Consider the following 27,372-nt stretch of genomic DNA (forward strand, 5'->3'; position numbering starts at 1 on the left):
TAGGAACCTCCAGGGCATCTTTAAACGTTCCAACATCCAAATCACAGGGGTGACAGAAGGAGAAGAGAAAGAGCAAGAAATTGAAAATCTATTTGAAAAAATAATGAAGGAAAACTCCCCAATCTGGGTGAAGGAAATAGACTTCCAGGAAGTTCAGGAAGCCCAGAGAGTCCCAAAGAAGTTAGGCCCAAGGACAAACACATGAAGACACATCATCATTACATTACCCAAGATGAAAGAGAAGGAGAGAATCTTAAAAGCAGGAAGAGGAGAGGAGACAGTTACCTACAAATGAGTTCCCATAAGATTATGAGCTGATTTCTTAAAAGAAACCTTGTAGGCAAGAAGGGGCTGGAAAGAACTATTCCAAGTCATGAAAGGCAAGGACCTACATCCAAGATTGCTGTATCCAGCAAAGCTTTCATTTAGAATGGAAGGGCAGATAAAGTGTTTCTCAGATAAGGTCAAGTTAAAGAAGTTCATCATCACCCAGCCCTTATTATATGAAATGTTCAGGGGACTTATCTAAGAAAAAGATAAAAAATATGAACAGTAAAATGACAACAAACTCACAGCTATTAAAACCCAAACCTAAAAACAAGCTAAGCAAACCACTAGAACAGGAACAGAATCACAGATCACATGGAGGGTTATCTGCGGAAGAGTGGAAGGGGGAGAGAAGGGGAAAGGATACAGAGAATAAAAAGCATAAATGATAGTTAGAAAATAGACAGGGGGAGGTTAAGAATAGCATAGGAAATGCAGACACTAGAGAACTTAATACATACAACCCATGGACATGAACTATAGCAAAGGGAAATGAGGGTGGGAAGGGGTGTGCAGGGCGGAGGGGAATAAAGAAGGGAAAATGGGACAACAGCATAACAATAAAATATATTTTTTAAAAAAGAATGAAATGCTTGTTCAATACTATAGAACCAATCAGTGCAATCTACCATATAAGAAAAATATCACATGGTCTAGCAATTGAAGTAGAAAAGGGCATTTGACAAAGTTCAATGCCCATTAATGATAAAAACTCAGAAAACAATTTTATCAATTCGATAAAGACTACGAAAAACCTACAGAAAACAGTATATATGTACTTATGGTGAAAACCATGGAATGCATTCCCCCAAGATCAGGAACAAGATAAGGATGTCTACTCTCACCAATATTGTTCAATAGAGCCCTGGAACTTCTTATAAGGCAAGCAAAGGAAATAAAAGGCACACAAATTGAAAAGTAAAAATAAAACTGTCCCTAGTTGCAGATGATATGATTGCCTAAGAGAAAATCCCAAAGATCTACAAAATAAACTCTTAGAACTAGTAAGTGAATTCAGCAAAATCACAGATACAAGACAGACATACAAAGTCTACCTTATTTTAATATACTGGTAATAAAAATATGGACACTGAAATTTAAAATGCAATATGTACAATTACTCAAAAAATGAAACGTGAGGTATAAATCTAACAAAACACAGTATTTGTATGCTGAAACTATATAATACTTATAAAAATAAGTTATAAATGGAGAGATATAACATGTTCATGGATTGGAAGACTCAACATATGTTGATGCTCCCTAAATTAATATACAGGATTAATGCAATTCCTATCAAAGTCCCAGCAAGATGTTTTGTTACTGTAAAGATTATTCCAAAATGTATATGGAAAGGCAAAGAAACTAAAATAGTTAAGTCATTTCAAAAGAATGTGTATTTTGTTTTTTGGGGGAGGTGAAAAGTTCTATATATATCAGTTAAGCCCATTTGATCTAATGCGTCGTTCAGTTGCACAATATCCTTGTTGATATTTTGTTTGGAAGCTCTATCCATTGTTGACATTGGGGTGTTAAAATCCCCCAATATAAGCGTGTTGCTGTCTATATTCTTCTTGAAGTCCTCCAAGATTTTCCTTATATGTTTGGGTCCTCCTATGTTGGGTGCATATATGTTTAAAATATTTATTTCTTCTTAATGGATTCTTCCCTTGAGTATTATGAAGTGTCCTTCTGTGTCTTTTTTTATGCCCTTTGTTTTGAAATCTCTTTTGTCTGAAATAAGTATTGCCACTCTGGCTTTTCCCCCCGCCGTCCATTTGCTTGGAGTATTTGTTTCCAGCCCTTCACTTTCAGTCTGTGTAGCTCTTTTGTTCTGAGGTGGGTCTCTTGCAGGCAGCATATGTATGGGTCATAACTTCTTATCCATTCAGCTACCCTATGTCTTTTGATTGGAGCATTTAATCCATTTACATTTAAGGTTATTATTGATAGGTACTTATTCATTGCCATTTTATCCCCTTTGTACCTGTGTTCCTCTTTCTTTCACTCTTTTTCTTCCTTTTCTTAAAGCAGACCCTTTAGCATCTCTTGCAGTGCTGGTTTGGAGGAGGTATATTCTTTGAGGCTTCTTTTGTCTAGGAAGCTCATTTGGCCTTCCATTTCAATTGAGAGCCTTGGTGGGTAGAGTAGCCTTGCCTGCAGACCTTTGGTTTTCATTACTTGGAATATTCCTTGCCAATCTCTTCTGGCTTGGAGCATTTCCATTGAGAAGTTAGCTGCCAGCCTTATTGGGGCTCCCTTGTATGTTACTTCCTGTTTATCCCTTGCTGTCTTTAAGATTCTCTCTTGGTCTTGGAATTTTGCCATTTTAATTATGATGTGTCTTGTAATGGGCCTCTTTGGGTACCTGTTGAGACATTCTGTGCTTCCTAGACTTGTAAGAAGATAGACTACATGACAGAACATGAAACAAGACTCAACAAAGTTAAGAAAATTGAAATCATCCCAAGCATTTTCTCCAACCACAAGGGCTTGAAACTAGAAACCAACCTCAAGGAAAAAACTCAGAAACACTCAAATTCATAGAGACTAAAAAGCATGCTATGAAACAATGAATAGGTTAATGATGGGATCAAGGAAGAAATCAAAAACTATGTGGAAACAAATGAAAAGGAACACACAACAGTACAAAACATATGAAACACAGTGAAGGCAGTTCTGAGAGGGAAGTTCATAACAATACAGACCTCCTTTAAAAAGACAGAAACATTTCAAATAAACAACCTAGCCCTACCTCTACAAGAAATGGAGGAATAACAAGAAACAAGGCCCAGAGCGAGTAGAAGGAAGGAAATAATCAAAATCAGAGCAGAATTAAATGACATAGAGACTAAACAATTCAAAGGATCTGTAAATGCAGGAGCTGGTTCTTTAAAAAGATAAAACAAAATCAATAAGCCTTTAACCAGACTCATCAAGAAAAAAAGGGAGAGGACCCAAATAAATAAAATCAGAAATGAAAGAGGAAAAATTACAACTGATACCACAGAAATACAAGGGATTGTAAGAAATTACTATGAACAATTACATGACAAGAAATTTGAAAACCTGGGGGAAATGGACAAATTTCTAGAAACATGTAATCTTCCAAAACTGAATTAAGAAGCAGAAAGCCTGAACAGACTGTTAACAGCTGGTGAAGTTGCAGCAGTCATCAAAAAACTCCAGGCACACAAAAGCCCTGGACCTGACGGTTTCACAGGAGAATTTTACAAAATATTTAAGGAATGGCTAACCCCTATCTTTCTCAGACTATTCCAAAAGAGGTATCAGAGCTCTTTAGGAAATGCTGATATGCACTTGGTTTTATGCCCATTGGCGGTCTGCAGCAAGTTTTATTTGCAAAGCAGCATTAGCAAACTGAAGTAGTTGCACCATAAATGAGTAAACTCTAAATTATCTACAATTATGTTTAATGAAATATCCCTCAAGTCCCTTTGTTACCTTCAGGCAACACATTTTTTTAAAGATTTTATTTATTTATTTTTAGAGAGGGAAGGGAGGGAGAAAGAGAGAGAGAGAGAGAGAAACATCAATGTGTGGTTGCTGGGGGCCGTGGCCTGCAACCCAGGCATGTGCCCTAACTAGGAATCGAACCTGCGATGCTTTGGTTCACAGCCCGCACTCAATCCACTGAGCTATGCCAGCCAGGGCCAGGCAACACATTGTAAGGAACTTGCCCATCTTGCTAATCTGACTTATTAGGGGCTTGAATATCCTGCTCCAACAGCTTCTCTTCCGACAGCACAGACATCCACTGCAACACAGAGAGGGTGATGCTCTGCTTGGCCACCTTTAGCAAAGTCACAGTCACAGACAATGTAGAATTTATCTGGAAAATGGAGGGTCTTTCTCAGGCATAGTAGGGTACCAAGACATTAGGAATGCACTGGGCATTACTGAGGATGAAACTGTCTCAACAAAGGCATTCATACTTGTATACCTTGTAGACAACCAGGAAGATGACACACATGAGGAAGGTCAGGTGAATAAAGATCAGCACAGAGACCTTAAACCTCTCAGACATGCTCTTGGTGATGCAGACAGTGAACTCTGCTATTGCCCTTTGCTTTTTTTGCAGTCAGGTTCATGTTCAGTATCAGTTTTTTACAACCACCTTACTAGGGGCAGGAACTGCAGCTGACTTATGTAGAGGGGCATTATTAGTGGGATGATGTAGAAGCCACCCTCCAGCAGTGCCTGCTTGGCGCCCTTTTCCACGAAATTGTTCCCCAACTTCACCATGGTTTTGGGAGACCCGAGGCTAACAGCCACGGACTCCAAAGTGCTCCAAGTCTCTGCGTTACCGCTCTGCTCGCAGAAACTGATACCGCACCATACTTTTGTAAGAAGTTACCATGAGGGAAATCCAGGTAGGGTACAAGGAATCTCTCCATATTATTTCTTATACTGTATATGAATATAATTGTAGTGTAGATGTATCTACAATTATCTCAAATAAATTTTAAAAACCAATGATTTCTGTGCTGACAAAATAAATGAGGAAATCATGTATGACAGTATCATATCAATAAATACACAAAGATTAATTTGACCAAATTCAATCTCCATTCATGATATCAAAGAGCAGGTTTACCTTCTAGAAAACAAATTTGGCTAACATCAATTAACAGTGAAATAATGAATACTTCCCCCTCTGAGACTGGGACAAGGCAAAGATGTCCAGTCTCATTACTTCTACTTCTATTCAACACTAGATTGTAGGGCCCAGCCAGTGCAACAAAATAAGAACTAAAAAGTATAAATACTGGCAAGGAAGAGGTAAAACTGTCCTTATTTGTAAACTATTGTGTGTATATAAAAAACCCTAAGGAATGTACCCCACCAAAAAATCCTGCTAGAATAACTGACTTTAGCAAAGTCACAGGATACATGCCCAACATAAAACAGACAACTGTATTCTACAGAATTGCAACAATTAAAAATAAAATTTTAAAATACTACTTATAATGGTATTAAAAACATAAAACACTTAGGAATAAACCTAATGAAAAATGTGCAGGATCTCCACTAGACTGTTGAAAAAAAATTTAAATATCTAACTAAATGGAGAGATTTACCATATTCACGGATTGAAAAGCTTAATGTTGTCAATTCTTCCCAAATTGATCTATAGATCAAATACATATATCAATAAAAATCCCAGCGGCCTTTTGGAAAAACTGAAAAACTGGTTCTAAAATGTACATGGAAAGGCAAAATAGAAAAGCCAAAACAATTATTTAAAAGAAAAGCCAAGTTAGATGTTTCACTACCTTATGACAAGATTCATTATAAAACTACAGAAATCAATGTGATGGTTTGCAAGGATAGACAGGCAATGAAACAGAATAAGTCTAGAAACAGATCCAAACACATACAGTCAAATGACTTTTAATCAAGGTACCAAGATAAATCAATGGAGAAATCAAAGTGTTTTTCAATAAATGGTGCTAGAACTGAATGGGTGTGAGAAAAAAATAACCCATTCCTATCCCACACCAGATACAAAAATTAATTTGAAATAAGCTATTGAAACATGAAAGCTAAAACAGATTTCGTAAAAAATTTAAAAACTTGTGCTTATCAAAAGTCACCATTATAGAATACAAACTGGAAGAGGTGCAAACCATATGGCAGTGAGGCCATCTGGGAAGCAACTACAGCAGTCCACCTGAGAGGTGATGGTAAGCTAAAATAGGCCACATCGATGGAGATGGGACAAAGTTAATGGATTCAAGACCTATATAAGTGGTGGTTTGAATTTGGTAACAGAAAGGAGAAAAATCACTTTCAAGAAAATAAGAGGTGAGCCTGGTTGGTGTAGCTCAGTGGATTGAGTGCAGGCCTGTGAACCAAAAGTTCACTGGTTCCATTCCCAGTTAGGGCACATGCCTGGGTTGTGGGCCAGGTCCCCCGTAGGGGGTGCACAAGAGGCAACCACACATTGATGTTTCACTCCCTCTCTTTCTCCTTCCCTTCCCTCTGTCTATAAAAATAAAATCTTAAAAAAAAAAAAAAGAAAGAAAATAAGAGGTGAGTGGAACAAGTAACCCCATAGCTGCTATACATATACCATCAAGTTGTATAAGGGCAGCAGCAGAAGCAGTTGGCATTTATTGCACACTTACTTTTTCAGGCATGAGCTAAAACTTCAGGGGCATTCTTTCCTTCCAACCTCATGAAAACCCTATGAGGCAGCTACTTTACCATCCCATTTTACGGATGGGGTATTTGCAACCCAGAGATTATATTGAATATTTTACACACTTGTAACCAGAGGTTAAAGTCAGCTTCTTAGCACAATGGCATATTTTCTATGTTGTACATACTATTCCATTGCATACATATACCATAGTTTTGTTCTCATTGGACATCCAGATAATTCCATTTCTCACAATTATAATTAACACAGCAATGATCAATTTCATTTAGTGCTTGTCTTAAATTATTTTCTTAGGAAACAGTGTCAATCAGTTCCAAGGTAAAAATCACCTTTTTATTGAATTACAATGCACCAGAACAGAAAACTATTCTTTTCAAACCAAATCATTCTCTGGGTAGGTTTAGACAGTCAAATATTTAAAACAATGATACTTTAATAAAATAGTTTAGAAGGAATTCCATATAATCTTGCCCATTCCCCAAATCACTCCATTGGAGGCTACCTCCAGGCAGCAAAGCACTTCAAGAAAGCTTTCATGCTAGAAATATATAACCTTCCTAAACTGAATCATGAAGAAATGAAAAAATCTAAGTAGACCCATAAACAGTGAGAAAATTGAAACAACCATCAAACTACTCCCCCTAAAGAAGTCCAGGACCAGCTGGCATCACCTGTGAATTCTACCAAACATTCAAAGAAGGTTTGACATCTATCCTTCCTAAACTCTTCCAAAAAAACTGATGAAGAGGCAATAAATAATTCCTAACATATTTTATGAAGCCAATATAACCCTGATACCCAAACCTGGCAAGGATAACACACACACACACACAACTGCAGTCCAACATTTCTGATGAATACGGGTGCAAACATCCTAAGCAAATCGAATACACTAAAAAATAATGCATTACAATCAAATGGGGTTCATTCCAGGGGCACAAGGATAGTTCAACATACACGAATTGATGAATGCAACACACAACATTTAACAAAACAAAGGATAAAATCTTATCATCTCACCAATGATGCAGAAAAATCATTTGATAAAACACAACATCCATTTATGATGAAAACACTCAATAGGTATAGAAAAATAAGAAAAATAGGTATAGAAGGAAAGTATCTCAACACAATAAAGGCCATATATGACAAACCCTCAGCCAGTATCATACTCAATGGTGAAAAACTGAAGGCTTTTCCTCTAAATATGGAACAAGACAAATCTGTCCAGTCTCACCACTGTTATTCAACATAGTTCTGGAAGTCCTAGCCACAGCAGTCAGGCAAGAAAAAGAAATAAAGGCATCAAAATTGAGAATAAGAAGTTAAAGTCTCATTCTTTGCAGATGGCACAATTCTGTATATAGAAAACCCTAAAGACTTTATCCAAAACCCATTAGAAACAATAAACAAATACAGTAAAGTTGCAGAATACAAAATCAATGTACAAAAATCCACTGCTTTCCTATATACTAAAAATGAAATTTCAGCATTTGGACTTCCGGCAAGATGGAGGCACAGGTGGATGCACCGTACCTCTGCACATAACCAAGATTAGAACAACAACATTTTAGAGGCAGAATAACACCCAGAACTGACAGAGAATTTATCTGAATGGAAGTCGGACAGCCAAGAAGTTGAAGTAGACCCGTTCATCCAGACCGGTAGGAAGGGCAGAGAGGAGCAGCCGGGCGCAGGTCACAGCACAGGTCGCGGTGCGGAGAGCAGAGAGCAGTGGGCGCATAAGGCAACCGGGAGCACGTAAGGCATCTGGGGCACACAAGATCGCAGCGGGTGGACCCTGAGTTTGCAAGCGGCAGCTGGCAGACCCAGTGAGGCGGCAGAGCGTGCAACACAGAATCCCAGAGAAGGGACTGAGGTCCCAGGAGAACAGAGCTACCGCCATTGTTCCCTCCTGTCCCTGCCCCCACATACAATGTCACAATCTAGCGACAGGGGTGCCCAGCCCCGGTGAACACCTAAGGCTCCGCCCCTCACCGTAACAGGAGAGACCAGACCAAAAAAAAAAAGAGAGAGAGACATATCTCAAACAGAAGAACAGTTCAATGCCCCAGGACTCATCCTTTTGAGCGTCCAAGAGATAGCCAATCTATCAGATGCACAGTTCAAAACACTGGTGATCAGGAAGCTCACAGAATTGGTTGATTTGGGGCGCAAATTACATGAAAACATGCAGGTTACCATAAAAGAGATGAAGGAAGATGCACGGAGAACCAACAGTGATGCAAAGGAAACTGGGACTCAAGTCAACGGAGTGGACCAGAAGGAAGAAAAAAAACAACCAAACAGGAAAGAATGGAGAAATAAGAATTCAAAAAAATGAGAAGCTTAGGAACCTCTAGGACATATTTAAATGTTCCAACATCCGAATTATAGGGGTACCAGAAGGGGAAGAGGAAAAGCAACAGATGGAACACGTATTTGAACAAATAATAAAGGAGAACTTCCCCATTCTGGCAAAGGAAACAGACTTCCAGGAAGTCCAGGAAGCTCAGAGAGTCCCAAAGAAGTTGGACCCAAGAAGAAACACACCAAGGCACATCATAATTACATTAGCCAAGGTAAAAATGAAGGAGAGAATCCTAGAAGCAGCAAGAGATAAGGGGACAGTCACCTACAAAGGAGTTCCCATCAGACTGTCAGCTGATTTCTCAAAAGAGACCTTGCAGGCAAGAAGGAACTGAAAAGAAGTATTCCAAGGCATGAAAGACAAGGACCTACATCCAAGATTGCTGTATCCAGCAAAGCTTTCATTTAGAATGGAAGGGCAGATAAAGTGCTTCTCAGATAAGGTCAAGTGAAAGGAGTTCATCATCACCAAGCCCTTATTTTATGAAATGTTAAAGGGACTTATCTAAGAAAAAGAAGATACAGAAAAAACATGTATAGTAAAAGGACAGCAAACTCACAATTATTAACAACCACACCTAAAGCAAAACCAAAAGAAACTAAGCAAACAACTAGAACAGGAACAGAACCACAGAAATGGAGATCACATGGAGGGTTAGCAACAAGGGAGTGGGAGGAGGAGAGAGGGGGAAAAGGTACAGAGAATAAGTAGCATAGATTGTAGGTTGAAAATAGATAGGGGGAGGGTAAGAATAGTATGGGAAATGTAGAAGCTAAAGAAAATATGACACATGGACATGACTAAACGGAGGATATGGGTAGGAGAGGGTGTACAGGGTGGAGGGGAGTGAAGGGAGGAAATGGGACAACTGTAATAGCATAATCAATAAAATATATTAAAAAAAAAAGAAATTTCAGAAAAAGAAATGAAAAAAAAAATTCCCTTTTCAATTGCAACCAGAAGAATAACATACCTAGGAATAAGCCTAACAAAGGATGTGAGGGACCTATATACTGAAAACTACAAAGCATTATTAAAGCAGATTGAAAAAGGCACAATGAAATGAAAAGATACAGATTTAATGCAATCCACATCAAAATCCCCGTATCATTTTTCATTTTTATTTAGTTTTTAAAAGATTTTAATTTATTTATTTTTAGAGACAGGGAAAGGGAGGGAGAAAGAGAGGGAGAGAAACATCACTGTGTGGTTGCCTCTCATGCGGCCCCCACTGGGAACCTGGCCCGCAACCCAGGCATGTGCCCTGACCAGGAATCGAACCAGCGACTCTTTGATTCGCAGCCCATGCTCAATCCACTGAGCTACACCAGCCAGGGCCCAATACCATTTTTTAAAGGAACAGAACAAAAAATTGCCAGATTTGTATGGAACCACAAGACCCCAAAGAGGCAAAGCAATCCTCAGTAAAAACAACAAAGCAGGAGGTATCACTCTATCTGCCCTCAAATTATATTATAGAAGTATGATAATCAAAACAGCCTGGTACCAGTGGAATAGAAACGAGAGCCCAGAAATAAAACCACAAGTATATGGGCAAATGATTTTTTTGTAAAGGAGCCAAAAACACACAATGGAGAAAAGAAAACCCCTTCAATAAATGGTTTTGGGAGAATAGGCAAAAGAATGAAACTAGACTACAGTTTGTCCCCATGTACGAAAATTAATTCAGTCCTGGCTGGTGTAGCTCAGTGGATTGAGTGCGGGCTGCGAACCAAGGCATTGCAGGTTTGATTCCGAGTCAGGCCACGGCCCCCAGCAACCGCACATTGATGTTTCTCTCCCTCTCTTTCTCCCTCTCCCTCCCTCTCCCTCTCCCTCTCTTTCTCCCTCCCTTCCCTCTCTAAAAATAAATAAATAGAAATAAATAATTAATTAATTCAAAATGGATCAAAGACCTAAATATAAGATCTGAAACAATAAATTACATAGAAGATGACATAAGTACTAAATTTATGGACCTGGGTCATAGAGAAGATTTTATAAATTTGACCCTAAAGGCAAGGGAAGTAAAGGCAAAAATAAATTAATGTGACTACATCAAACTAAAAAACATCTGTACAGCAAAAGAAACTGACAATAAAACAAAAAGGCAACCAACAAAATGGGAAATGTTATCTGCAAACAACAGCTTAGATAAGGGGTTAATATCCAAAATATATAAAGAACTCATACAACTCAACACCAAACAACACACAATTTAATTAAAAATGGGCAAAGGACCTGAACCGATACTTCTTCCAAGAAGACATACAAATGGGCATCAGATATATGAAAAGATTTCAAATTCACAAGCTATTAGGGAAATGTAAATCAAAACCACGATGAGATATTACCTCACAACCATTATCAATAAGACAGGTAATCACAAGTGTTAAGAGAGGTTATAGAGAAAAAGGAACCCTCATTCACTGCTGGTGGGAATGTAAACTGGTACAGTCACTATGGAAAACAGTATGGTGGTTCCTCAAAAAATTAAAAATAGATTTACAGCCTTGACCAAAGTGGCTCAGTTTGTTGGGTGTTGTTCCTCAAAGCAAAAGGTCAATGGTTCAATTCCCGGTCAGAGCACATGGCTAGGTTGCAGGTTCAGTCCCTGGTCAGGTACAAGCGACAGGCAACCAATTCATGTTTCTCTTGCACATCAATGTTTCTCTCCCTTTTTCCACCTTTTCTTTCTCTCTAAAAATAAATAAAATCTTAAAAAAAGTAGAGTTACCATATGACCCAGCAATCCCTCTTCTATCTACCAAAAACCCCCCCAAAACCTGAAAACATTTATTTGCAAAGATACATGCACCCCTATGTTCACTTCAGCTTTATTCATGGTGGCCAAGACATGGAGAGAAGCAAAGTGTCCTTCAATTGAGGACTGGATAAAAAAAGATATGGTAGATATATACTATGGAATACTTTACTATTCAGTCATAAGAAAAGATGAAATACTGCCACTTGTGACATGAATGGACCTTGAGAATATTGTGCTAAGACGAATAAGTTAGTCAGAAAAATCTAAGAACCATATGATTTCACTCATATGTGGGATATAAAACTGAAACTCATAGACAAAGACAGAAAACAGTATGGTGGTTACCACAGGGAAGTGGGTGGGTGACAGTAAAGGAGACCAATTATATGGTAACAGCAAATGACTTTGGGTGGTGGGCACACATGCAATACACAGAACATGTATCACAGAAATGTACACTTAAACCTATATGACCCTATTAAACCAATGTCACAATACATTTAATTTACAAAAGCAAACTTTCAGATTTATGATGGCAAAAAGATGAACCTGCCTTTTTCTATTATTATCACCCCAAAATAATGAGAGAAAGAAAAGGTAAGCCATAGTCACAGAGAAAGTATTCACAATACAAATACCCAATAGAGGACTTGTATCTAGACTATACAAGGAAAGCTTACACATCAGCAATAAGAAAACATTTATTTATTTTCTATTATTGATGCTATAGAAAGGGAAAGAATGGGAGAAAGAGAGGGAGAGAAACATCAATGCGAGAAACATCAATTGGTTGCCCCTTGTACACTCCCCAACTGGGGACCAAACCTACAACCCAGGTTTGTGCCCTGACCAAGAAGTAAAACTGCAGCCCTTTGGTTTGCAGGACGATGCCCAACTGAGTCACACCAGCCACAGCAGAAAATAACATTTTTTAAAAGTGAGCAAAAAAGTTGTATGAATGGCCAATTAAAATATGAAAAGCTGTTAAACATAATTATCAAGTAAATGCAAATAAAAATATCAGACATGACTGATATTTGGATAAATGAAATATGTGTGTGTGTTTGTATATACACACACACAGGGTCAGGCAGAAGTAATGCCTGCTTGAGTGTGGTGGGTAGGGGTGTAATAATTTAGTTTTAATTTGAACACTTCACCTAAAATGTCATATGGTGTGCTTGAGTATGATATTGTTGTTACAGAATTACATGCTTATGGTTTTTTAAATAAAAAACGGGGCATTATTTGTGCTGAACCCTGTATATATAATGAAATATCATTCAGTCTTAAAAGGTAGTTCTGATGTATGTCACAACATAGATAATAAACCTTGAAGACATTATGCTAAGTGAAACTGGCCACACAAAGGACAAATTTTAGGTTTCTGACTAGGATAATGAAAAAGTTTTCAAATGGGTGGTGGTGATGGTTGCACAATGCGAGTGCACTCAATGCCCTGAACTGTAACAGTTTAATATGTTTGAAATGGTAAATTTTATGTATATTTTACCATGATTTTTTAAAAATGATCAATTTGGGGGGAAAATGCTGTAAGATACCATTTTACAGCCACTACAATAGCCTAAAGTAAAAAGGACTGGCAGGTAATAACCAGTATATGTGGCGCTGCAGAGCAACTGGGACTTCCTTACATTGCTGACAATGTAAAAATGATACAACCACTTTGGAAGATGATTTGGCAGTTTCTTATATTATTAAACATATACCTATGACCCAAAATTTCATTCCTAGGCTTTACCCAACAGAAATGAAAACAAATATTCATAAAAAGATTTGTGCATGAATGTACATAGAGAAGTGGGCAAAAGCAGGTTTACAGTTATAATACAAGTAAATAACACATTTATATAATTATGTATAAAAATGTAAACAATATGTTTACATAATAAATGATACAAGAATAAATTGTGTTTCGTGTACTTACAACTGTAAACATACTTTTGCCCACCCCTGTAGTAGCTTTACCTACAATGGCCAAAAAATGGAAACAAGGAGAAGAGATAAATTATATAATATTGGGGTGTTCAAAAAGTTCGTTCGGTTTCCCATAAGATGGCTCTAGTAGTGCTTGTCTTTAACTTCATTCGAAACAATTCTGTTAGGTTGTATTGTAATAGCTGTCATATCAGTGTGCATTAAAAAAAAAACACGAGAAAATTGGTGAATTTTTGTGTAGCCGTTTTAATATAGAAGGTGGAAGAAAATAAGCAACACATTCAGCATATTATGCTTTATTATTTTAAGAAAGGTAAAAATGCAACTGAACCTCAAAAAAAGATTTGTGTAGTATGTGGAGAAGGTGCTGTAACTGATGGAACTACTTGTGATACAACATAGAGGACTCTGAAAAACTGAGTGAAAAGAAGTAACACAGATGAATACATCTGAGTTATTCATAAAATTACGAGAACCAAAACTACTTTATAGTGAGGAAAACCACAGTTATTGCCTCTAGTGTGGAAAACTGCCTAAAAAGGGGCACAGGAGCTTCTGGTGTCGTAGAAGTGTTCTACATTTTTACGGATGCAGTAGTTACAAGAATGTACACTTCATCAAAACTCAATCGGTGCATGAGATCTGTGAATTTTATTGTACGTAAATTATAAAAAGAAGGAAAGTATGTAGCCAACATAACTATATAATGCCACAGAATATTTAGCCATTCCTCCAATATAAGAAACAATTTCCTAGAAGAGTTTCCCACAAAACATAAGATAAAAACTCACACACTGAACACTTGCTACCAAAATGTCTATTATTAGGCCCTTCATAAATGTCCAAAAGAGAATTCTTAATTTCTCCAACCACCTGCTCAACACTCTCATTTGTTCCTTCCCAAGCCTTTCTCATTTCAATAAATGACACCATCATCCACCTACATGTTCAGGCTAAAAAAAAAAAAAAAGAAAAGAAAAGAAAAAGGAGCCATCTTTGATTCCTTCTTACCCTTCATCCCATACATTCAATCTAGCAGATTTTATTGTCACCACCTCCAAAATATATCCATTTCTTCCACCTCCACTACCACCTTCCTAATCTAAACTACCACTATCTGGAGTTCCAGTCACAATGGAGGCACAAGTAAACACACTTCACCTCCTCACACAACTACAGAAAAAAATTACAACTATACTACAAAACAAATATCACCCAGAACCCTCAGAAAATCAAGCTGTATGGAAGTCTGACAACCAAGGAATTAAAGAAGCCACATTTATCCAGATGGGTAGGAGGAGCAGAGATACAGAGAGGTGGAGAGGCACGGAGCTGTGTGTTGTGGAGAGGTGGTGAGACAGGTGGTCCCACATTCATGTGCGGTGGATAAAAATTGGGAGAGATACCTCAGGAGCGAGGGATCCCAGACCCAAACCAGACCACATAGCAGCCCAGGGTTCCACAGCCAGGAAGATAAACCCCTGTAACTTCCGGCTGTAATAACCAGTGAGGACTGGGGTGGGGGAGGAAACTGCCAGATTATCAGGAGATTCCTCTTAAAGGGCCAGAAAAACTTAGGAGTTACAGAGATCAACCCCATTTGGGATTCAGCACCAGGGCAACAGCTGGAAGGACACAAGTGGCAAACAGGGAGAAAGTGAAGTGACCAGAAACAGGATGAGTGCTGGGAGAGAGCTTCCTCCTGGACAAAACTCCAGAAGCCAGGCAGTGGCACTGTCCTCTGTAGGAAGCTCCCCTCACACAGAGCCACAAAGCAGTGAAATGAATTGTCCCACCCAACTCTCTACCCCACACAACTTACAGGTGCCTTTTCTACAACAGACCATGCTACTAAGACAGAGAGTCAAAGCAGCTCTACCTAATTCACAGAAAGGGGGGGGGGGGGGCAGGGGGCGGGCAGGATGCCAAATTGAGGAGATAAAGAAATATGGTCCAAATGGAAGAACTGAACTCCAGAAAAAGAATTAAACTAAATGGAGATAGCCAACCTATCATATGCAGAGCTCAAAACACAGGTTATCGGGATGCTCACAGAACTCATTGAGTATTGCAACGGCATTAAAAAGACCCAGGCAGTGCCCTGGCTGGTGTGGCTCAGTAGATTGAGCACCGGTCTGCAAACCAAAGGGTCACTGGTTCAATTCCCAGTTAGGGCACATGCCTCAGTTGCAGGCCAGGTCCCCAACAAGGGGCACATGAGAGGCAACTGCACATTGATGTTTCTCTCCCTCTCTTTCTCCCTCCCTTCGTCTCTCTAAAATAAATAAATAAAATCTTAAAAAAAAAAAAAAAAAGATCCAGGCAGAAATGAAGGTTACATTAAGTGAAAGGGATGAAGCTGAGAATCAGATCAACAATCTGGAACATAAGGAAGAAAAAAAGCATTCAATCAGAACAGCAAGAAGAAAAAAGAATTAAAAAAAAAAAAAAGGAGGCTAGATTAAGAAGCCTCTGGGTGGGACATCTCCAAATGTACCAAGATCTGAATCATAGGGACACTGCAAGAAGAGAAAGAGTGAGAAGTTGAAAACTTATTTGAAAAAATAATGAAAGAAACTTCCATTATTTGGTGAAGGAAATAGACATACAAGTCCAGGAAGCACAGAGAGCCCCAAACAAGTTGAACCCAAAGAGGACCACACCAAGACACATCATAATTAAAATGCCAAAGGTTAAAGGTGAAGAGAGAATCTTAAAAGCAGCAAGAGAAAAGCAGTTACCAACAAAGGAGTTCCCATAAGACTGTCAGCTGATTTCTCAAAAGAAACTTTTCAGAGAAGAAGGGACTGTCAAGAACTATTCAAAGTGATGAACTGCAAGGAACTACATCCTACATTACTCTATCCAGCAAAGCTATCATTTAGAATGGAAAGGCAGATAAAGTGCCTCCCAGACAAAGTCAAGTTAAAGGAGTTCATCATCACCAAGCCATTATTACATGAAATGTGAAAGGGACTTATTTAAGAAAAAGAAGGTCAAAACTATGAGCCTTGCTGGTGCAGCTGCATGGATTGAGTGCCAGCCTGTGAACCAAAGAGTCACTGGTTCGACTCCCAGTCAGGGCACATGCCTGGGTTGCAGGCCAGGTAGAGAGGCAATCACACATTGATGTTTTAAAAACAAAAAAACTATTAACATTAAAATAGCAACAAATTCACAACTAATAACAACTGAATCTAAAAAAAAAAAAACAAACCAAGCAAACCACTAGAACAGGAACAAAATCACAGATATTGAGACCATTTGGAGGGTGATCAGCTGGGAGGGGGAAGGGGGATAGTAGGGGAAAAGGTACAGAGAATCAGAAGGATAAATGGTAGGTACAAAATAGAGAGGGGAATGTTAAGAATAGCATAGGAAATGTGAAGCCAAAGAACTTACATGCACGACCCATGGACATGAACTAAGTAGGGGGGATTGCTGGAAAGAATGAGGGTACCGGGAGGAGGGGGGAAAAGGGGGAAAACTGGAACAACTGTAATAGCATAATAAAATATATTTTAAAAAATAAAGATAAAAATAAAATAAACCACTACCACCTCATGATTGCAGAAGCACCCTAACCTGTCTCTCTGTCCCTCCTTAGATTCTTTACACAGCAACTAGAGCAAATTTTCAAATGTAAACCAGTTGTTATGACCCTACTTAACAACTGCACTTGTAGACCTGGCTGGTGTGGCTCAATGGACTGAATGCCAGCCTGTGAACCAGAGTTGCTGGCTCGATTCCCAGTCAGGGTACATGCCTGGGTTGCAGGCCAGGTCCCCAGTTGCAGGCGTGTGAGAGGCAACCACACATTGATGCTTCTCTCCCTCTCTCCCTCCCTTCTCCCTTCTAAATAAACAAATAATCTTAAAAAAAACTACTTAATCAAGTCCACCTTCCTTTCCAAGGAGTATCATCCTACATAATCTGATGTCTGCTAACCTCACAGCTTCATCTCTCACCACTCCCTTCCTGGTACTGTTCCTCAAACATGTTAAGCTTGTTCCTTCCCTCCAGTACTTTGCACCAGGTATTCTTAGAACACTCTCTCCCCAGCTCTGTGAATGGCTAGTTCTAAAATGTAACCACCCCAAAGAGGCTTTGCACAGCTACCCAACCTACTGTGGCAATTCCCCAATACTCTCCATTTCACCTACTACTATAATCTCAAAATAAATCACCATATTATCTTATATGTTTATATTGTATGTCACCCCCACCCCCAAGAACATAAGCTCCATGAGGACAAAGAACTTTGACCATCATGTTCAGTCAAGGATAACGGTGCGCTCTGGCTGGCATAGCTCAGTGGATTGAGCACAGGCTGTGAACCAAAGCATCGCAGGTTCGATTCCCAGCCAGGGCACATGCCTGGGTTGTGGGCCACGGCCCCCAGCAACCACACATTGATGTCTCTCTCTCTCTCTCTCCCCCCTCCCCCCCCCCTCTCTCTCTCTCTCTCCCCCCCTCTAAAAAATAAATAAATAAATCTAAAAAAAAACCCTTCAAAAAATTAAATAAAAAAAAAAAGAAGAAGAATGGTGCCTAGAATGGAAGACAAATGCAATAATATTTATTCAATGAGCCCTGACTGATGTGGCTCAGCTGTTTGAGTGACATGCTGTGAAGTCAAGGGTCACCAGTTCAATTCCCAGTCAGGGCGTGTACATGAGGCAAATGATCAATGTTTCTGTCTCACATCTGTTTCTCTCCCTCTCTTTCTCCCTCCCTTCCCCTCTCTAAAATAAATTAAATGTTTAAAAAAATGTTTACTCAATGAATGAATGAATGAGACATAATAAATATGACAGAAGTCAATCAAAGTCTACAGGACCAAAATATTTATATCTAAATGCCAGGCTCTTCTGGGAAATTATTCTAAAAATATAATATCCTTTAAGCATACTCTATGCAAAATCCTATATATGACATCTACACTGCCCTACACATAGGAGGAAGTCAGGAACTAGCAGATGAGTATATATGTAACATACTATATTAAGTGCAAAATGAAACCCTGGCTTAGTGTTTTCCATAAAAAAAAAAATACACAGAATAGCATTTCAAGCTATTTCAAATATTAATTTCAGAAATATACCTACATAAAATAAAAAAGTCTAAAAAAGGAAAAATAACAAAAAAGCATACAAAAAAGCAAAAAAGTGCTCCTAAGATAAAAAGAGTATGTCTTGTCAAACTCAGGTGGTTCTCTAGTGATCTGAGCAAGTATCACAAAACTATCCTGACAGAACAGAAAATTTCAAACATACACAAATGTAGGTAGAATAGCATAATGAAGCCTCACATACCCATCACTGACTTTAACAATTACCAACATATCTATAAGAATTTAAGAGACCAGGTAAATTTCCCATGCAACACAATTTCCACAATACTCATGATAGTAAAAGTAAAAAAATATACATACCTCAGGCTTATTTTCCCTCCCTCATCAGCTTTTGTCTACTTAATGTCACAAAAGTATGAATTTTCCCCCTATCATTTATACCCACCATAATTCTATTCTAATACTTATTTAAGATAGATGCAGAATGAAAGTGTTTAAAATACCAAAAATCAATCAGATATGAAAAGACTTTAACTTCTTTATTCAACATATATCTTCAAGATACTGATGCTGTACATTCATGTTTATATTGTTAATAACTGAGTAGATTTTTAAAAATTTTATTTATTTATTTATTTCTAGAGAGGGGAGAAGGGAGAGAGGCAGAAAGGGAGAGAAACATCAATGTGTGGCTGCCTCTCATGCGCCCCCAACTGGGGACCTGGCCTGCAACACAGGCTTGTGCCCTGACTGGGAATCGAACTGGTGACCCTTTGGTTAGCAGGCCGGTGCTCAACCCACTGAATCACATCAGCCAGGGCTGAGTACAATTTTTAATATTTTTAAAATGTGGATTGCTGGTATCTTTCTATTTAGTTCTATATTAATAGAAACTTTTAAAAATGTAACCACTCAACATGTAACCAACTGTCCTTTTCTTTTATTATCAATTTCCCTCTATATAAAATCCATTAATACATTATTCAAAACTTAGAAGATAGGTTTACAGGCATGTTTCATTTTACTGAGCTTCACTTTACTGTGCTTCACTGATGTTGCATTTTTTACAAATTGAAGACAAGCCCCTCCAGCAACAAAATGATTACAACTCACTCTACTATAATACTCATTTTATTGCAGCCATCAGGAACCAAACTTGCAGTAGCTCCAACCATATCTGTATCTATAAAGAAAATTTCTTTATTAACTGAAAACAGTAAATCAAGTGGAATGTCACCATCTGGGTTCTTAATTAGATGAACACATGAAGGAAGGGGGCTTCATCATTTATACGGCTAATCCCTTCATGTCAAAAGAGCTACAGCTGAAGCAGAAGATAGAGAAGCTACCAGGGACTAATCTTGGGTGCCTTTTATTTTCTATTTTTCTATCAAGGTATAACAAATAATAAGTCTACCTACTTTAAATGTACAGCTCAATATATTTTTACATATTAATTCATTCATATAACCACCACCCACAACAAGACACAGAATACTTCCAACACCCTGTAGTTTCCACTGTGTACCCACAAAGGTAGCCATTATTCTGGTATCTATAAAGAAAAATAGCATAGCTTGTTTTTTGAACTTCACATAAATGAAATCATAAAGGTCCTCTTTTTAAAGTATTTGGTTTCTTTTGCTCAATAGCACATCTCTGAGATTCATCCTTGTTACATGTAGCAACAATTCATTCTTTCCCATGACTATGTAGTATTTTATTACATAACTATGCCTTAATGGATTTACCCATTCTAATGTTGATAGACAGTTATTTCCAGTTTAGAGGCTATTATGAGTTAAGAATTAAACATTTTTCTATATCTCTTTGTGGTGAACAAGTGTACCCATATTTGTCGGGCATAGTATACAAAAAGTCATAGAGTAGATATGGGACTATTTTACTGAAATGTTGGACTATCAGGATTTCCAGACTACTAAATGCCACACTAAGTATGAGACTTCACTATATTATTTCTCTTATAAGAAGCCTCTACATAAATAAGTCAGGTAGCCCTAAATAGTTTTCTACACATTATGCAAATGAGGCAGTGGCCAAAATGTTCCATAAACTACAAATAAACAACTTGCCAACTACAGACCTAACTTCCATCTAAACTGCCACAATAGACAGCTCTCAGAACATTTGGATCCAAGGAGCAACCCTTTGGTATGCTAAGGGCAGTTACAATCAACAGCTGTAGACAGCTAAGTGGTTAGTTATCAATTTCTGAAAAACTAGGTATACTTCCATGCCTCCATCTGAAAAGGTATTCACAGAATCAAAGTCTTGGGAATGGCAGAGATCTTAAAAGAAACCATCTAGTACAATCCTACTACTAAGTCCATACCTTCCATAAAAGGCTGCATAGTGAAAACAGTATGGACTTCCTAATAAGGTCAGACATCACAAGCCCAGGTTCACTTCTGGACTTCACCACTTACCAGCGCTATGACCTACAGAAATTATCCTAATCTGAGTCTCAACTACAAAAATGGGAAATATACCAATTAGACCACCACTTCAAGAGACCATTGTGAAGATTAAGTGACACAATCTATATAGCTTCTACCATACAGCACACTTTATTTCAAAGTCTCCTTTCAGCAAAAAGAATACTGGCCAAATAAGGGACTTGATTTATGGCCCCAGAAAGTCATCCTGTGAGAGCCACCTCCCTTCTCACCCAAACAAAACTGTAAGAACACTTGAGTTACAGCTACAACATCCTGGAAATGAAGTCCCAATCTTCAAAATACACATATCCCTAGAGGTACACAAAGGTATGCAAGGGAATCAACTGCTACACTACTTTTCATAAACTTCATCTGCCTAGATAATTGAATTATCAATAACAGATTTCCTACCATAAAATGTATTACTTAGGAGAGGGGTTAGAAAACTACAGCCTATGGGCCAAATCTGGCTCGCTACTAATAAAGTTTTATGGGAATACAATCATGTTCAGCTGTCTGCTTGGTATCTGTGGCTGTTTTTGCAATACAATAAAAAGTTGAGTAGTTATGACAGAGACTATGTGGCTCACGAAGCCTATCATCTGACTCTTTATAGAAAAAGTCTGCTGACTCCTTTAAGAAAAAATTTGTGTACAAATGGATGGATACAAGTTCAAAAAGAAAAAGGAAATATTATGAAATGGACAAATTCCCAGAATGATACAAATGACCAAAGCTGACTCAAGAAGCAATAGAAAATGTGGATAGACCTAAATCAAGCAAAGAAATTGAATTAGAATGGCAACAGACTCACAATTAACAACCACACCTAAAACAAAAACAAAAACAAACTAAGCAAAGAACTAGAACAGAAACAACCACAGAAATGGAAATCACATGGAGAGTTATCAGCAGGGGAGTGGTGGGAGGGGGAGAGAGGGGGAAAAGGTACAGAGAATAAGTAGCATAAATGATAGGTAGAAAATAGACAGGGGGAGGTTAAGAATAGTATAGGAAATGTAGAAGCCAAAGAAATGACCCATGGACATGAACTAAAGCGGGGGGTGGGGGGGGCAGGGGGCGGTATGGGTGGAGGGGTTGTGCAGGGCAGAGGGGAATAAAGGGGGGAAAATGGGATAACTGTAATAGTATAATCAATAAAAAGATCATTAAAAATTAAAAAAAGAAATTGAATTAGTAATTAAAGATCTTCCCATAAAGAAAAGCTCAGGCCCAGGAGACTTCAGTGGTAAATTCTATCAGACATACAGAAAAAAATAATTAACAATCCTACACAAATTTATAACAACTCTAGAAAATCTCAGATAGTCCACACAGCAATATTTTCACTGATATGTCCCCTAGAGCAAGAGACGTAAAGGACAGAATAAACAAATGGGACTTCATCAAATTAAAAAGCTTTTGCATGGGTAAAGAGAACATCAGCAAAATGAAAAGGGAACCAACCATATGGAATGGCAAAATACCATTGGCAAAATATATTTGTCAATGATACCTCAGACAAGAGTTTGATCTCCAAAATAAATAAAGAATTCACATGACTCCACTTCAGGAAGACAAACAACCCAATTTAAAAATGGGCAAAGGACCTGAACAGATACTTACAGAGGGCCCAGAGACATATGAAAGGATGCTCAGCATCACTAGCCATCAGAGAGATGTAAATTAAAACCACAGTGAGATACCACTTCACACCAGTCAGAATGGCCATCATAAACAAATCAACAAGTACTGGCGAGGAAGTGGAGAAAGGAACCCTAGTGCACTGTTGGTGGGAATGCAGGCTGGTGCAGCCACTGTGGAAAACAGTATGGAATTTCCTTAGAAAACTAAAAATGGAACTGCCTTTTAACCCAGTAATTCCACTGCTGTGATTATACCCTAAGAATTCTGAAACACCAATTCAAAAGAATCTATGCACCCCAATGTTCATAGCAGCACAATTTACAATAGCCAGGTACTGGAAGCAACCTAAGTGCCCGTCAGTAAATGAGTGGATCAAAAACCCATGGTACAGCCCTGGCTAGTGTGGCTCAGTGGATTGAGCACTGGCCAGTGGATTGGGGGTAGCCAGTTTGATTCCCAGTCAGGGCACATGCCTGGGGTGGTAGGCCAGGTCCCCAGTGGGTGGCGTGTGAGAGGCAACCCACACATTGATATTTCTCTCTTTCTCCCTCCCTTCCCCTCTCTCTAAATAAAATCTTAAAAAACAAACAAACAAAACTGTGGTACACTTACATAATGGAATACTACATAGCAGAAAGAAAGAAGGAGCTCCCACCCCTCTTGACAGCATGGATGGATCTGGAGAGCATTATGCTAAGTGAAATAAGCCAGGCAGTGAAAGACAAATACCGTATGATCTCACCTATTAGTGGAACATATCAACAAAACAAACAAGCAAGCAAAATATAACCAGAAGCATTGAAATAAAGACAAGGTAACCAGAGGGGAGGGAGGAAGGGATAATGGGAAAAAGGGGAAAGGTCATCAAGGAACTTGTATAAAGGACAACAGACAAAGCCAAAGGGGGGTAGGATCCAGGGTGGGACAGTGGGGCGGGGGTAAGTGGTGGAGGGGAAATGGAGACAACTGTACTTGCACAACAACAACAACAATAGTAAAGAACTCTAGTAATCCACTACTCTGAGAAAAACAGAAAAATGAACAGAAATCTGCCACTTTGAATTACAGAATCTCATGAATAACAATCTTAAACATTTTCTAGTCCATTGTTTTTCAAACTATAGGTTTTTAGCAATCAATTTAGTGAGTTGCAATCTACTTTTTTCTTTTTTTTTTTTTTAAGATTTTGTTTATTTATTTTTAGAGAGGGAAGAGAGGAAGATAGAGAGAGAGAAACATCAATGTGCGGTGGCTGGGGGTTATGGCCTGCAACCCAGGCACGTACCCTGGCTGGGAATCGAACCTGGGACACTTTGGTTCCCAGCCCGTGCTCAATCCATGAGCTACACCAGCCAGGGCTACTTTTTTTCTTTTAATGAAACAATGTCAAAGGGCATCATCTGCAGAGAGTAAACCTGTGTCATGTGTGCGCATGCACATGCACTTTATGCATTTAGGGGATACTCAGTCATGATGTAGTCACAGGTCAAAAAAGTCTGAGAGACACTTTCCTAGTCCCACAGCTCTACCCCCACAAAGCTCCACCAAAAAATTCTTAGTAATCAAAAAGTTATTTATTTGTAACCATCTTCACTTCATACACAGAAACCAACAAACAGCAATTTTGTGCCTCAGTACACCTAACCTGCTATTCATAAAAAAAGACTGGAGCTCAGATAGTTTAAGGGTCATCCTCACACACCGAAGATGCAGGTTCAATCCTTGGTCAGGGAACATACAGGAATCAACCAATGAATGCATGGATAGGTGGAACAACAAATGATGTTTCTCTCTCTGTTTCTTTCTCCCTCTCTCTCCCTCCCCCTTCCTCTATCTAAAAAAGATGTATCAATAAAAAAAGGAAAAAAAACCTAGAATCCATTAGGGGTTTCCAGTTTAAATATAGATCGCTTAGAAGACAGTCACTTACGTTTTGATGGGATTAAGACCAATATCGACAGGCAGCAGAATGAAATCACTTTAGTCTGTGGCTAGGAAAGAGAAAAACCATTCTGGGTCTCCAGTTCCTCAGCTGTTACCATGGAAGAGTACTGTTAGGATTCCAGCTAGCTCTGGGATTGGGAGATTTATTGACAACCAACTGGCCAAGCAGGTGAGAACTTTGCCTCCCACACAGCAAGGCACTTTAACCACTTCAACAAGTTAGTTATTGATAAGTTAAATCAATATCACACAAAAAGTATTGATAAGAAGCTCAGCCTTACACCAACAGCAGGAATAATCAAGGGGAAGTTTTCAGGATTCAGCAGAAGCTGGGCCCTGGTAGATATCATTACTATCTCAGACACTCTTCCCTTCTAGAATCCAGTTCATCTCAGGATCTCTGTCCTCAAGCTATCAGTCATGGATGTGGCACCAGCGCTTGCCCCTGCCACTCTATTCTACTGTACAAAAGGAAACAGATATGAAGCAATGAGTGGGCGAGCTGCAGCGACCATCAACAAGTCTAAACCGAGAGCCTAAGCTGCTTAAAGCCGCCCTTCTCCCCCTTTCCTAGACTGTTTACAATGTCGCGGCCCTAATACTCCCACCTCAAACCACGCCCCCGAGACAATCTTAGTACCTAGCTCCCTGCGCGCCCTCTGCGGCCCCCAGCATGCGCCGCCTATATGAGGGTCTACGAGGCCTAGAACCTTCAAGCCTAAAAGCAAAGCCGCCTGGCAACCCCGGAAGCCCCCTCCCACGAGCGCCCACAAACCAGCCGCCGCCCCTTCCTCCCACCTTCAATTCGTCTGGCCTGCACCTCTTCGGCGCACCACGCGAATCAGCCCAGAAATAAGAGGGAACCCAGCAACTGAGGGGCTGTTTGCTCCACACCCACCCCACAGCCGCGGCCGCCGGAAGGGCCTCGCTATCCACGCCACCGTCATGAGGTCACTTCCTGCGCGACGCCTTGGAAACCACAGGGCAGGCAATTGAGGGACAAGACGCCCGGGAAATTTGAGAGTTTGGGAGCCCGTTGCGAGGGCGGGGCCTGAGGCAGTCCAGAAACGCACTAGGGCTGCCTTGTAGTTGCGTGCCCCGCCTACTCACAAAGGCTGGAGTCTTGGTTGGAGTTGTCTAGATGTCTGGGGGACCACGCTCTGTCTTGCAGTCTTGATGGCAAACTCTGGCTTACCCTCCAGTCCTCCTTACAAAGAGTGGTGATGTGGACCATCCTTCGTCAGTCGCAGCGGTGGGACGCAATATGTAAGCCCCCGAGATGGAGCAAAGGAAACAAGAAGTTCCCTTCGTGGTTGATCTTCAGAGTTTAACACCTTAGGCTTATTTGGGGGTTAGTGTCAACCAGTGTATGCTTGACTGCCCCCGCCCCGCCCCCGGCCTCCACCCCAGTAATCGTTACACCAGAAAATGCCACTAACCTCCTTGTGGCATTTTTGTTTTGGTAGTCTTGATTTTTGAAAAACGCAGGCGTTTAGGGCCAACGCTGAATGTAATGAGGAATTTTAGAGCTTAAAGAGCTGAGATTATGATGCCTGACAACTGGTTTGAGAACCACAGTTGAGCAGGCAGCATAGAGTAGGGCAGTGGGTCCAAACCTGGCTCTTCACGATCTATAGAGGAACTTTGTAAGATTTCCACTTTTCAGGGACTCTCCTTCCAGCCCTTACCACCAGACATTCTCTTTTAGTAGGTCTGGAGGGGGCCTGGCATCTATTATGTTAAAGGTTCCTTCCAGTCGATTCTGATCACACCCTGAAATTGGGATCTACTGGTGTATCAGATGCAGGGTTGAATCCTGAGTTGAATTTATTACAAATAAGCTTTGCAATTCGAGATAAAGTGAAGATAATAGCTAACAAAGTTGCCATGAATTAAATGAGATAACGTGTACCTGAACATGGTTGATGGTTGTTGGGGCTGGGTGCTAGTATATAGGACCTTATTATACTGTTGTGTATGTTCTACTTTTGTGTATGTTCAAAAGCCACCATAATTTTAAAGGACTTTTTAGGAACAAATATATATTTTTTAAATTTTATTTATTTTTAGAGATGGGGAAGGGAGGGAGAAAGAGAAACATCTGTTGGTTGTCTCACAAGCCCCCAGCTGGGGATCTGGCCCACACCCCAGGCATTTGCCCTGACCAGGAATCAAACTGGTGACCTTTCAGTTTGCAGACTGGCCCTCAATCCACTGAGCCACACCAGCCAGGGTGGATAACAAATATTTAAACACAAGTAACTAGCCAATGTCCAGCTTTATCAAGGTCAATGCAGCCTCACTTGGTATGTTAATATAGCCCAAATAATAGTAGGAATGAAATAGTTGAAATAGGAACACTGGGAGCTAAGTGGCAGCCAGGGAGAAGTTCAACATTCACTGAAAGTATAGTGATGTTTGTTTATGGCACCTGTGTGAGGCACTCTGGAAAAAATTTAACAATGACTATTATAATTATAAACTGAGACAGCAAACCGTAACTAAAAATAAGTAAGCATAACTAGTAAGGAAAGTAAAATAAAGAGATTCATAGATTTCAAAGTGCTTGGGATAAAAAACAAAACAGCTAACTGGCTAAGACCTACTCTCAACAAAACCAAAAGTAGCCTTCCAGTT

At 39.4% G+C, this 27,372-nt stretch overlaps 1 protein-coding gene and 1 pseudogene across 5 annotated transcripts in view; both read right to left on the minus strand.

The window, feature by feature from the left end:
- Positions 1–25,671, minus strand: part of EDC3 (enhancer of mRNA decapping 3) — a 76,101-nt gene extending 50,430 nt beyond the window's left edge. The window contains exons 1-2 of one of the 5 annotated variants that reach the window (XM_045848445.1): positions 25,534–25,671; positions 24,722–24,782 (exon numbers count right to left, since the gene is read on the minus strand). The gene's annotated coding sequence lies outside the window, so the exon portion shown is untranslated. Of the gene's footprint in view, positions 1–24,721; positions 24,783–25,016; positions 25,215–25,533 lie in introns of those variants that run through there. The other 4 variants (XM_045848447.1, XM_045848448.1, XM_045848449.1 and 1 more) reach the window with 4 other exon arrangements.
- Positions 4,037–4,593, minus strand: LOC123825157 (annotated as a pseudogene).
- Positions 25,672–27,372: the final 1,701 nt, after the last annotated feature.

The sequence above is a fragment of the Phyllostomus hastatus genome, unplaced genomic scaffold (genome assembly GCF_019186645.2).
Source record: "Phyllostomus hastatus isolate PE091 unplaced genomic scaffold, TTU_PhHast_1.1 phas_contig_62, whole genome shotgun sequence".
Taxonomy (NCBI): Eukaryota; Metazoa; Chordata; class Mammalia; order Chiroptera; family Phyllostomidae; genus Phyllostomus; species Phyllostomus hastatus.